This window comes from Eptesicus fuscus, chromosome 5 (assembly GCF_027574615.1).
Source record: "Eptesicus fuscus isolate TK198812 chromosome 5, DD_ASM_mEF_20220401, whole genome shotgun sequence".
NCBI lineage: Eukaryota > Metazoa > Chordata > Mammalia > Chiroptera > Vespertilionidae > Eptesicus > Eptesicus fuscus.
Window position 1 is genome coordinate 93,978,216 of NC_072477.1, and position 12,101 is coordinate 93,990,316.

Below are 12,101 nucleotides of genomic sequence, written 5' to 3' on the forward strand. Positions count from 1 at the left end.
GACACATACCAGGTTGTAGGTTTGATCCCTGGTCATGTGGGAGGCAGTTGACCGATGTTTCTCTCTCACATTGATCTTTCTCTCTCCCTATCCTTTCCTCTCTCTCTAAAAGAAAACAATAAGAACATATTTTTTAAAATATGTTAAATGGAATGACTAGAATAAGGAATATAGACATTATCTTATGTCAAGTAAAGCCACAAATACCACCTTTAATTAAATTTGATTATCTGAATGTTTTAAGTGAAGACATGTGCTCTTCTGGTTCAGTTACTAAATATTTTGTAGTATATATGATCTCTGAATTTTTTTTCTAAAATAAATAGTAAGGTATTTAAATCTCCTTATCAGGGTTTGGGGAAAAATTAAGATACTGTTGTTTTTAAAGGAAAAGTAATTCAAATATTTAAAGACATACATAAGCCCTGACCGGTTTGGCTCAATGGATAGAGCGTCGGCCTGCGGACTCAAGGGTCCCAGGTTCGATTCTGGTCAAGGGTATGTACCTTGGTTGCGGGCACATCCCCAGTAGGGGGTGTGCAGGAGGCGGCTGGTCGATGTTTCTCTCTCATCGATGTTTCTAGCTCTCTATCCCTCTCCCTTCCTCTCTGTAAAAAATCAATAAAATATATTTAAAAAAAAATAAAGACATACATAAAAGCATTTTACTATTACTTAGATGTAATCTCCTGGTGATAAAACTGTATGATAGGGAATTTCAGGTAATGGCAGCCAAAATTATTCAGAGCAGCCATCACACTGAAAGTAAGTATTCTGGATAAAATATTAAAACAATTACTTTAAAAGCACTGAAAATCTGACAAGATAATGGGGAACTTCAAGGACAAATTCTGGAGAAAACTTAAACCCAGAGAGGTGAGCAGAATATTTAACTTTCTTTTCTCCTAAAAACATCTGTCCACACAAAACTGGACATCAATTCAAATAGGTTGTGGGGTGAGGAAGACAGAAATTAAGGACTAGTATGTATATAAGATAAGGAGTCTTATAGCATATTCATTAATTGGGAACCCCAAGGACTATAGTTTCCAAGTATGGTGTACCAAAACTAAACCTACCAATCCTCTAGCCCAGAGAACTGCTGGGGCGTCTAGGTACCAACCAGAACAGAAGGAAAACAGAAGAGGGAAAAAAGTTCTATATAGTTGTAGTTGGATACTGTACATCCTGCAGATTTTCAGCTGGGTATACATGGTAGTCTAATCAGTCAAGGACTTTTAGTTCTCAAACTTGTTTTAAAGTGGTTTACAACCAATAGTATTCTGACAGATGTATATAAAAATCTATCCTGAGGGAAGGCACTTTCATTCAAGATCTCAGGATATACTGACAAATATTGTTTGTCAAGTCAAAAATAAATCTGCTCTGGCCGGTGATCAGTGGTTAGCGTTGGCCTGCGTACTGAAAGGTCACAGGTTGGATTCCCTGTCAAGGGCACAGACCTAGGTTGCATGTTCAATCCCCAACCCTGGTTGGGGCACATGCGGGAGGCAACCAATGAATGTGCCTCTCTCACATCGATCTCTCACTTTCTCTCTCTCCCTTCTCTCTCTGTCCCTCCCTCCCTCCCTTCCACTCTCTAAACATCAATGCAAAAATATCCTCAGGTGAGGATTATAAGAAAAATGAGAAAATAAAATCTGGCACATGCAGAAATAGGGAGCTATGATAAAAAAAATCAACAGAAGCAGCATACAGCAGAAACATGTTCACAGACTTTAGATTCTAGAACTATCAGATGGAGATTTAATATATTTAAAGAAATAAAAAGCAAGCTTGAAAATAATTGAAGGGAACAAGAAATGATAAAATATGTCATAGCAGATTTGAACAATAATTAGAATTTAAACAATGAAAAATGTAACTAAAATAATAACTCAAGGCACACTTTTAACAGCATCAGACACACAAAAAGTCAAAACTAGTAAAATTTAAAGAAAGATAATAAAATAGGAAATTACTCATAAAATAGCACATTGAAACAAGAGTGGAACCCAGAAGATAGTGAGGAGATAACTTTAATGTGCCAAAAGGAAATAAACGCCAACCTAGAATTCTATAGAAGTATGTAGGTCTCTACCGCTAAAGAAATTAGTTCCATAAAAGCTGAAAATCTAGAAATATTTTGGGAATTGCTAGTAGCACAAGATTTAAAAGCATTCTAAATGAAACAGATGCTCATTTTTCACGACCCAGGAGGAAATATCTATCAATATTGCAGGCAAACAAAAACTAAAATAGTTCATTACCAGGTGAAGTACACATAAAGAGAGTCATTTCATAATGTTAATTTTCAACTTAGTAGGAAGGTATTACAAATTTAAATTTGGTTAACAATAACCTCAAATATATGAAGCAAAAATTTGACAGAAATCCAAGGAAAAAGAAACAATTCACCATTCACTATGGGACACTTTAACTTTCTCAATCACATGAAGAAGTAAATTTAAAACATAACAGATAATATTTAAAGAACAATTAGCAAACAACTTAACAGACATATACAGAGCACTACTTCAGGCAATTTCAGAATACTGCCTTTTCATGAACATGCACATTACAAAATTGACCATTCACAGCCTGAAATACTATACAATGAGAATGAGTGATATGCGGCTATCCACAATAATATGGATGAATCTCACAAATAATCACATTGAGAAAAAGATGGCAAAACAAAAGTATATATGTTGTATAATTCCATATATGTAAAGTGTAAAAACAGCCACACTAATCAAGGCTACTAGAATCTAAAATAGTGGTCACTTGCGGGATGTGACTGGAACTTCTGGTGTTCTGACAATGTTCTGTGTCTCGATCTGTGTGCTAGTTACATAGGTGTGTTTAATGTGTGAACATTTACCTACCTGTACATTTATAGTGTGTGTACTTTTCTATATGTATATTATAATTCAACAAACAAAAAGTTTTTTAAAAAGTGACTATAATGGGCTGCAAAGAAAATTTCAACAAATATCAAAGAATTAAAATCACACTAGATATGATTTGAAGACAGTGAGATATAACTGGATATCTATAACCAAAATATTATAGATTATCTCTATTTTTTGAATACCTCTATGTGTTTGGATATTGAAAAAACATATTTCTGAATAGCCTATGGGTCAAATAAGATATTACAAAGGAAATTAGAAAATGTATTGAATGCTTGATAAAGAAAATATTACATATAAAAATTTGTGATGGAATTATTGAGACTTTCTATATGGCCCAGATTATGTTTAATTTTAGTCAATTTACCATTAAGCATTTTAAAAGTGTTTTTAGTCTGCAGTTGTTGGGTGATTTTATACCTACACACTTGTTTATTAGTCTTAATATTTAAATCTTCTATATCCTTATTGATTTTCTTCTGTCTCCTTGTTCTCTTTCTAAAATTTCCCATTCTGGTTATGAATTTCTCAGTTTCTTCTTAGAGCTCAGCCATTTTTGCTGTATGTAATTAAAGATGGTATTAATGCACTGAAATTTACAATTGTTTTGTCCTGGTGAATTGACCCTTTTATCATTAGGTAATATCCTATTTATATCCAATAGTTTTATTATATTAAGGCCTACTATAAGTGATATTTTATAGCTAGCTTCCAGTTTCTTTTTGATCAATGTTTGCATGGTATCTCTTTCCATTCTTTTACTTTAAACCAGTGGTTCTCAACCTTTCTAATGCCGCAACCCTTTAATACAGTTCCTCATGTTGTGGTGACCCCCAACCATAAAATTATTATTTTAAATATCTGTGTTTTCCGATGGTCTTAGGCGACCCTGCTAGCGGTTCTCAACCTGTGGGTCGAGACCCACAGGTTGAGAACTGTTGCTGTAGGTTGAGAACCGCTAGCAGGGTCGCCTAAGACCATCGGAAAACACAGATATTTACATTACGATTCATAACAGTAGCAAAATTACAGTTATGAAGTAGCAACGAAAATAATTTTATGGTTGGGGGTCACCACAACATGAGGAACTGTATTAAAGGGTCGCGGCATTAGAAAGGTTGAGAACCACTGCTTTAAACCTTTTAATAAAGGTGTGTCAAATAAATAAAATATGGTTGTTTAATACCTAGCCAGTCAGACCATGTTTGTTAATTGGAGGGTTTAGTCTGTTTACATTTAATGTAACTAGTGATATACTTGGATTTAAATCTATCATCTTACTTCTTTTAAAATTCCATATGTTCTAATTTATTTGCCTTTCCCCCCTTATCTTCTTTTAGATTAATTAAGTATATTTTTATCCTACTGTCTCTTCGTTATTAATGTATTGGTTACACAATCTTTTTTGTTTTTCAATCCTCACCTGAGGATATGGTTTTTAAAAATTGATTTTAGAGAGAAAGGAAGAGAGATAGAGAAACATAGAGACATCAATGTGAGAGAGAAAAATTGATCAGTTGCCTCAGACCCCAACCGGGATTGAACCCACAACCTAGGTATGTGCCCTGCCTTGGAATTGAACACACACCTTTTTTTGTATTCTGACAATGCTCTAACCAACTGAGCCACCCAGCCTGGGCAATTACACATTCTTTTAATATTTTAAATGGATTACCCTAGTAGATAAAATATGCATTCTAACGTATTATATTAAAGTCTAACATAACTTTTTACCTTACCACTTCCAGGAAGTGGTCTTTTTAAAGTACAATGGTCTTTTTAAAATAAATATTTTTTTTATTGATTTCAGAGAGGAAGGGAGATAGAGAGATAGAAACATCATTGATTGGCTGCCTCTTGTACGCCCCCTACTGGGCGGGAATCGAGCCCACAAGCTGAGCCCACAACCCCAGCATATGCCCTTGGCCGGTATTGAACCTGGGACCCTTTAGTCCACAGGCCAATGCTCTATCTGCTGAGTCAAACCGGCTAGGGCACAACGGCCTTAAAATCTCTTAATTCTATTTACCCCTCTCCATATTTTTGTTATTGTTCTAATATATTTTAGTTCTTTTTATATTTTAAATTCTATGCATTATTGCTGTTGTTTTATTCATTAAATACATTATCTCTTCTGCTTCCTTTATTTCCTTTCTTCCTTTCTTTCTCCCCTTTCTTCCCTTCTCTTCCTCCTTCCCTCTAAGCCTCCCTCCCACCTTGCCTTCCTAATTTCTATGCTTCTACCTGAAAATATTTTTCATATACCTAAAGAATCTCTTACTATTTCCCTCACTGCAGATCTATTTGGGATGCATTTACTCAGTTTGGGTTCATTTGAAAATATTTTTATTTACCTTTTTTTTTGAAGAATATTTTTTTCTGTGTATGAAATTATAGGTTTACAAATGTTCTCTTTAAGCCCTTTAAATATGTCATTTTGTTGTTTTCTGGCTTCCATTTTTCCTTAGCTTGTTTTAAACTAGCCCACATCCTATAGAGTAGACTATAAGCACTATGAAGCCAGCTTCAGTGTTATTTTTCCTCCTTTTACGACCACCAAGAGTGGTGTTCAAATCGGATGGAAAAGGGAACTGGAGGGTTCCTTTTTTTTTTTTTTTTCTTGAGCGCTTAGTTGTCAGTCTTATTACTGCTTGTTTAGAGGTAATATGTCTTTTATTTTCTGGTTGTCAAAAGATGGCTCATTGAAAAAACTAATAACATCAATACATCTAGGGCAAAACTTATGCCAAAAACAAGAGAAAGAAAAACAAAAACAAAATAGGGAATGTAAAAAGAAACATCGCTATGTTGCCTGCATCATCAAAATAATAAGAAGAAATAATATGATGAATACTTCTCAACTTACTATATGAGACCAACATAGCCTTGACAACAAACCCTGAAAAAAACATTACAAGCCAATTTCTATCATAAACACAATTTTTAAAATTCTAAGCAAAATGTTAGAAAACTACATCCAGTAATATACATCACAAACAACCTGGGTTTATTCCAAGAGTGCAAAATTGGTTTACTACTAATTAGTCAACTAATATAATACATTATTTGAGTAAAATAGAAGGATAAAAATTATATCACCTAAATTAACAGGAAAATATATAAATTTATTACCCATTCATGTTTGAAGAAACTCTTTGTAAATTAGAAAGGAAAAGAAACTTCCTTAACCTGACAAAGGATCTCTGAAAAAAAAATCAAATAATGTATTCATATTAAATATTAAAAACTTTCTGAGAACAGGAATAAGAAAAGACTAACCATTATCATTTCAACTATAAAGTGCTACAAAACCATAAAACAAAAAATCCCTATTTGACTACAAAGTAAATAAATAACACTAATATTATGTGGAGATGACATGGCAATACATGTAGAAAACATAAAATAATATAAAAATGTGAGATTTTAAAATAAATTTAGCAAGGACACTGTATACAAAGTTAATATCAAAATCAGTTTTATATCTATATGCCAGCAATAACAAAAAAACTTAAAATGAAAAAATTTAAATAGCATCAGAATAACAAATATTTAATGAAAGTTGTGCAATATTTCTACACACACACACACAAACATTGAAAGAGAAAAAAAGGGAACATCTGTAATACTTTCAACAATAAAGAAAATTTAAAGTTTAAAAAAGAGTATAGTAAATACATAACAAATACCTAAACAAGTAAAAAAACTGAATGAAAATAAATAAAATAAATGGGAGAATATACCATGTTAATGTAAGAGATGTTTATAGACATATTGTCATTATGCCAATAAACTCTATATTTTTTATAGTTGATAAAAATCCAAATAAACTATGTCAAATGCCCTGTATTTTTTACAGATTTAACGTAATGTCAATTAAAATGAGAGGGTTTTATTTTTTTGCACAAATTGACAAACTAATTCTACAACATCTATACAAATATAAAGGGGCACAAATAGCTAAATTAATCTTGAAGCTGAAGAACAAAGTGGGAGAATTTACACAATTGTATATCAATACATATTAAAAGCTACTGTATTTAACACAGCTTCATAAACAAGAAAAAGCTAAAGGAATTCATCACCACCAAACCAATGTTATATGAAATGTTGAAGGGCATTATTCATGAAGATGAAGAAGGAGGAGGAGGAGGAGGAGGAGGGGAGAAGGAGGGGAGGAGGAGGAGGAGGAGGAGGAGAAGGAGGAGGAGGGGAAGAAGAGGAAGGAGAGATAAAAATATGAACAATAAAATGGCATAAATATATATCTATCAATAATTGAATCTAAAAATCAAAATAAATGAACAAAATAAACTGGTGAATAAAACAGAATCAGAGGCATGAAGCATGGAACAGACTGATGAATCTCAGAGGGAAGTGGGAAGGAAGGGTGGGAAGAGATTAACCAAAGATCTTAACTATGGACACAGACAGTAGGGTGGTGAAGGCCTGGGGTGGGGCAGGAACTGGGTGGAGGGAGGCAATACGGGGGGGGGGGAGTGAGAAAGGGGGACATCTGTAATACCATCAACAATAAAGATTAAAAAAAGAAAATAATAGTTGTCGCTGACAGTAACGTGAGGGACTGAAAAAAAAGAATAGTAAATAAACCACTGCAGCAGAATTCAGAGTTAAGAAACAGGCACTTGGCCGAAACTGGTTTGGCTCAGTGGATAGAGCGTTGGTCTGCGGACTGGAAGGTCCCAGGTTCGATTCTGGTCAAGGGCATGTACATTGGTTGCGGGCACATCCCCAGGTGGGGGGTGTGCAGAAGGCAGCTGGTCGATGTCTCTCTCTCATCAATGTTTCTAGCTTTCTATCCCTCTCCCTTCCTCTCTGTGAAAAATCAATAAAATATATTAAAAAAAAAAAAAAAAAGAAACAGGCACTTGGACTATGACAAAGCAGTGAGCAAAAGATGGTCTTTTTATTAAATGGTGCTGTGTATGTAGAAAATCAAACTGGATTTCTACATGGAAAAGAATGAATCTCAGCTCCTACATTACACCATACTTAATAAAAATTTCAGATGGATTTGAGAATCTAAATGTGTAAGTTAAAACAAGAAATCTGCTGGAACTATGGCAACCAATAATCAGATATGGCTATTTCAACTTAAGCTTAAATTAATTAAAATAGTAACATTAAAAATTTAGTACCAAAGTTTCAACTAGCCACATTTTAAGTGCTCAGTATGTCCTATATATGCAGATATAGAAAATGTTCAATATATAAGAAAGTTCTCTACTGGATAGTAATGTTCTATAAGATAATATAAGATCATATATTCATGACTTTAAAGTAGGCTGCATGTTTCTTGCGAAGATAGAAAGGGTACTAAGTAAAAAAGAGAATATTGATAAATTAGATATTATTAATACCAGGGGTTTCTGTAAATCACAAGCTATAATTAAGAAATAGGGAATATTTCTATATACCACTGTAGAATAATCATCAGTTTATATTTTTAAATGAAAAATCAAAGTGGAGAAAAATGTGTAATGTATGTTAAAATAGCTTAAAAGCAGAAAATAAACACATATATTTGCTTATATATATACTTACATTAAAACAGAAATAGTGAAAAGATAAATCATAAAATACAATGACCTATAAGAGGAGAGAAGGACTAGAGTGGAGGAGCAGGGATAGTAGATGCTTGACTTCTCTAAATATTTTCTTTTATAAATTTATTTTGGAACCATGTAAACATTTCACATAACTATTAAAATTAAATTTTAAAAAGCAAACCCTAACTTTGAAAGGAACTTGAAACAAATGAACCTAACTCTGAATGTAGTGTGTGGCTTAACTACACAGAGAGAAACTATTCCAAGATACTTTAAAATACAATAATTTGCACTGTGAATGCCTAGTGAGATATACCCTACTAATGAAAAGAATGGCAAAAATATTAATCTGTTACTGTAATCATATTGTTGGTGTAGTGCTGGTATTGTTTTCTAAGTCTGTTGTTTGCGTAGTATGGCAGTAACAAATGAGTAATTATGTTGATGTAAATGAAAACCGGTTTTGTTTTGGAAGATTGATGAAATAAGTAAAAACCTTATAGTGCTGAACTTGGAAATATTAGTATTGAACTTGTGATGCCTAAATCTTTTTTAAAATGCACAGTAACTGAGGATACCAAGAAACACTGATTCAACCTTGTAGCAATAAGCCCACCAATTGTCCAGATTATATCTCTAAATATCATCTCCCACAAAAAGGAAGTGAAGGGTCCTTGGAGACTAGTTGATTCCAGGTCTGAGACAGGAAATTGACAAAATGAATCTGGATATTTGTAATACCAGAAAGCAGACATTATCTTTAAAATGAATTAAATGAGTCTGTCATTGCAAGGAAAACAACTGACAGTATTTGCTGTGAATGATAACATGTAAGATTTTGAATGAGAATTATAATTTTGGAAAACTTGTTTCTACCACTGTAAGCTTGTTGTTTCTCAATACTAAAAGATTCCTCATGAGATCAGTGGTGTTGACAAATGTGATTTTTTGTTATCTTATCTAATAAAAGAGTAATATGCAAATTGACAGTCACTCCAACACACAAGATGGCTGCCCCATGTGGTCAAAGATGGCTGCCCCCATATGGACACAAGATGGCTGCCATAAGATGGCCAGCAGGGGAGGGCAGTTGGGAGGGATCAGGCCTGTAGGGGAGGGCAGTTGTGGGCAATCAGGCCAGCAGGGGAGGGCAGTTGGGAGGGACCAGTCTTGCAAATGAGGGCAGTTGGGGGTGATCAAGCCTGCAGGGGAGGACAGTTAGGGGTGACCCGGCTGGCAGAGAAGGGAAGTTGGGGGCGACTGGGCCTTCAGGGAAGGGCAGTTGCCGGGGACCCAGGCCTGCAGGGGAGAGCAGTTGGGGGGAACCAGGCCTTCAGGGAAGGGCAGTTAGGGGTGACCAGGCCTGCAGGGAAGGGCAGTGAGGGGTGACCAGGCCTGCAGGGGAAGGCAGTTAGGGGCAATCAGGCTGGCAGGGGAGTAGTTAGGCATCAATCAGGCTGGCAGGGGAGTGGTTAGGGGGTGATCAGGCTGGCAGGCAGAAGCGGCTAGGGGCAATCAGGAAGGCAGGCAGGCAAGCAGTTGGGAGCCAGCAGTCCTGGATTGTGAGAGGGATGTCAGATTGGAGAGGGTACAGGCTGGGCTGAGGGACACACACCCCCGTGCACGAATTTCATGCACCGGGCCTCTAGTTGTATAATAAAATGTGTCTAGAACTAAAATCTAGAACTAAAAAACAGTGAGATACTAGTACACACCACTGTAATAATGAAAAATTTAAAGGTAGGTAATGCTAAGTATTACAAGAATGTAAAGTAATGGGGACTCTCAAATACTGCTGGTGGGAGAGTAAATTGGAACAACTATTTGGGAAACTGTTGGCAGTATGTATTAAAGCTGACCATACTCACACCTAATAACCAAGCAATTTCTACTACTAGCTACATATGCAATAGAAATGTGTACCAAGAGACATGAGAAAAATATTCATAGCAGAATTGTTTGTAATAGCAAAAAATAAGTTAAAAAAAGTCTATCAACAGAAAAATTGATAAATAAATTGTGGTATATTCATACAATGCAATATATAGCAATTTAATGAATGAATCATATCTATACACAGCAGCCTGGATGAATGTCATATCTATAATATTGAGTGAAAGGATTCAGACAGAAAAACATAATCATGCCATATGATTCTATTTTCATAGTGTTGGAACTCATGATAATGGTTATATTTCAGAGGGGAGCAATGATAGGGGAGGATCAAGGGAGTTTGGAGGTGCTACTATTGCTCTTCTTTACCTCTGTGGTGGTTACATGATTGTCTTGGTTTTGAATCCTGTCATACACTTATGATATATGAATCTTTATGTGTGTTTACTTCAGTTACAGTTTTTAAAAATAAGATTTGTGTGAAGCAGCTAATTCCATGCTTAAGTGGAAAATTTTCAGCTTTAAATCCATACATTAGAAACAATAAAACTTGAAAATCAGTAAGCTAAACAAGAAGCTAGAAAACAAATAGCAAATTGTATACAAAGGAACTATAACATTGGAAATAAAGTTAAGAGCAGAAATCAATAAATAGAGAGCAAATATGTTGGGAAAAATGAGAGGTGACAATAACTAACATCAGAATTGAAGAAGTTGGGTAAAGAGGGGGAAAAGGAGGACATCTGTAATAGGGTCAACAATAATCTTTATATATAAAAGCCTAATATGCAAATTGTCCCCTTGGGAGTTTGACTGGGAGACCGGGAGTTCAATCGCTCGCTATGACGTGGCGCTGACCACCAGGGGACAGTGCGGAGCAAAGGAAGGCCCTGGCCGGCAGCCGGCAGCTGGGGAAGGGAGGTCCTGGACAGCAACTGGAAAGCCCTGATTGTACCTGATCGCTGGCCAGGCCTAGGGACCCTACCTGTGCACAAATTTCATGCACTGAGCCTCTAGTGAATAGATAAATAAATATCACAAGAGGACATTATAAACAATTTTATGCCATAATATTTGAAATTTTAGATGAAATTAGCATATTTCTGGGAAAACAGAATTTATGGAAATGAAACAAGAATAAAATCTGAATAACATATGAGATCATGATTTAAAACTTTCCCACAAAGACAACTTAAGAAACATAGAATATCACTAGTGAACACTACTAAATATTTAAGAAAGAAATATCACCAATGTTAGCAAAGATGTCCTCTAGAGAAGAGGAATAAAAAGAGTAAGAAAAAGTTCTAACTTGTTTAATAGGGTCAGCATAACTGTGATACCAAACTCTTATAAGAAAGGAAAATGACAAGACAATCTCAAGTGATGAATATACAGAGTGGGACAAAAGTAGGTTTACAGTTGTTTGTATGGAAAATAATACAACAAATAGGGGAAGATCAAGGTGGTTTGGATTTAATAAATAATAATGTAAAGATAAACTGTGCTCCACATACTCACAACTGTAAACCTACTTCTGCCCCACCCTGTAGATGCAAAAACTCATTATTAAGATGTCTTAATTGGGCCAAGAGACACAGGAAAACATGCTCAAAGTCACTAATTATCCGAGAGATGCAAATCAAAACGATAATGCGGTACCATCTCACACCTGTCAGAATGGCAATTATCAACAAATCAACAAATGACAAGTGCTGGCGAG

The 12,101-nt window shown here is 35.1% G+C and overlaps 1 non-coding gene across 1 annotated transcript; it reads right to left on the reverse strand.

The window, feature by feature from the left end:
• Window positions 1-5,382: 5,382 nt before the first annotated feature.
• On the reverse strand, window positions 5,383-5,515 carry LOC114234767 (small nucleolar RNA SNORA61). Its single transcript, XR_003620949.2, has one exon. It is a non-coding gene; the product is annotated as a small nucleolar RNA SNORA61 (small nucleolar RNA).
• Between the last annotated feature and the right edge of the window lie 6,586 nt (window positions 5,516-12,101).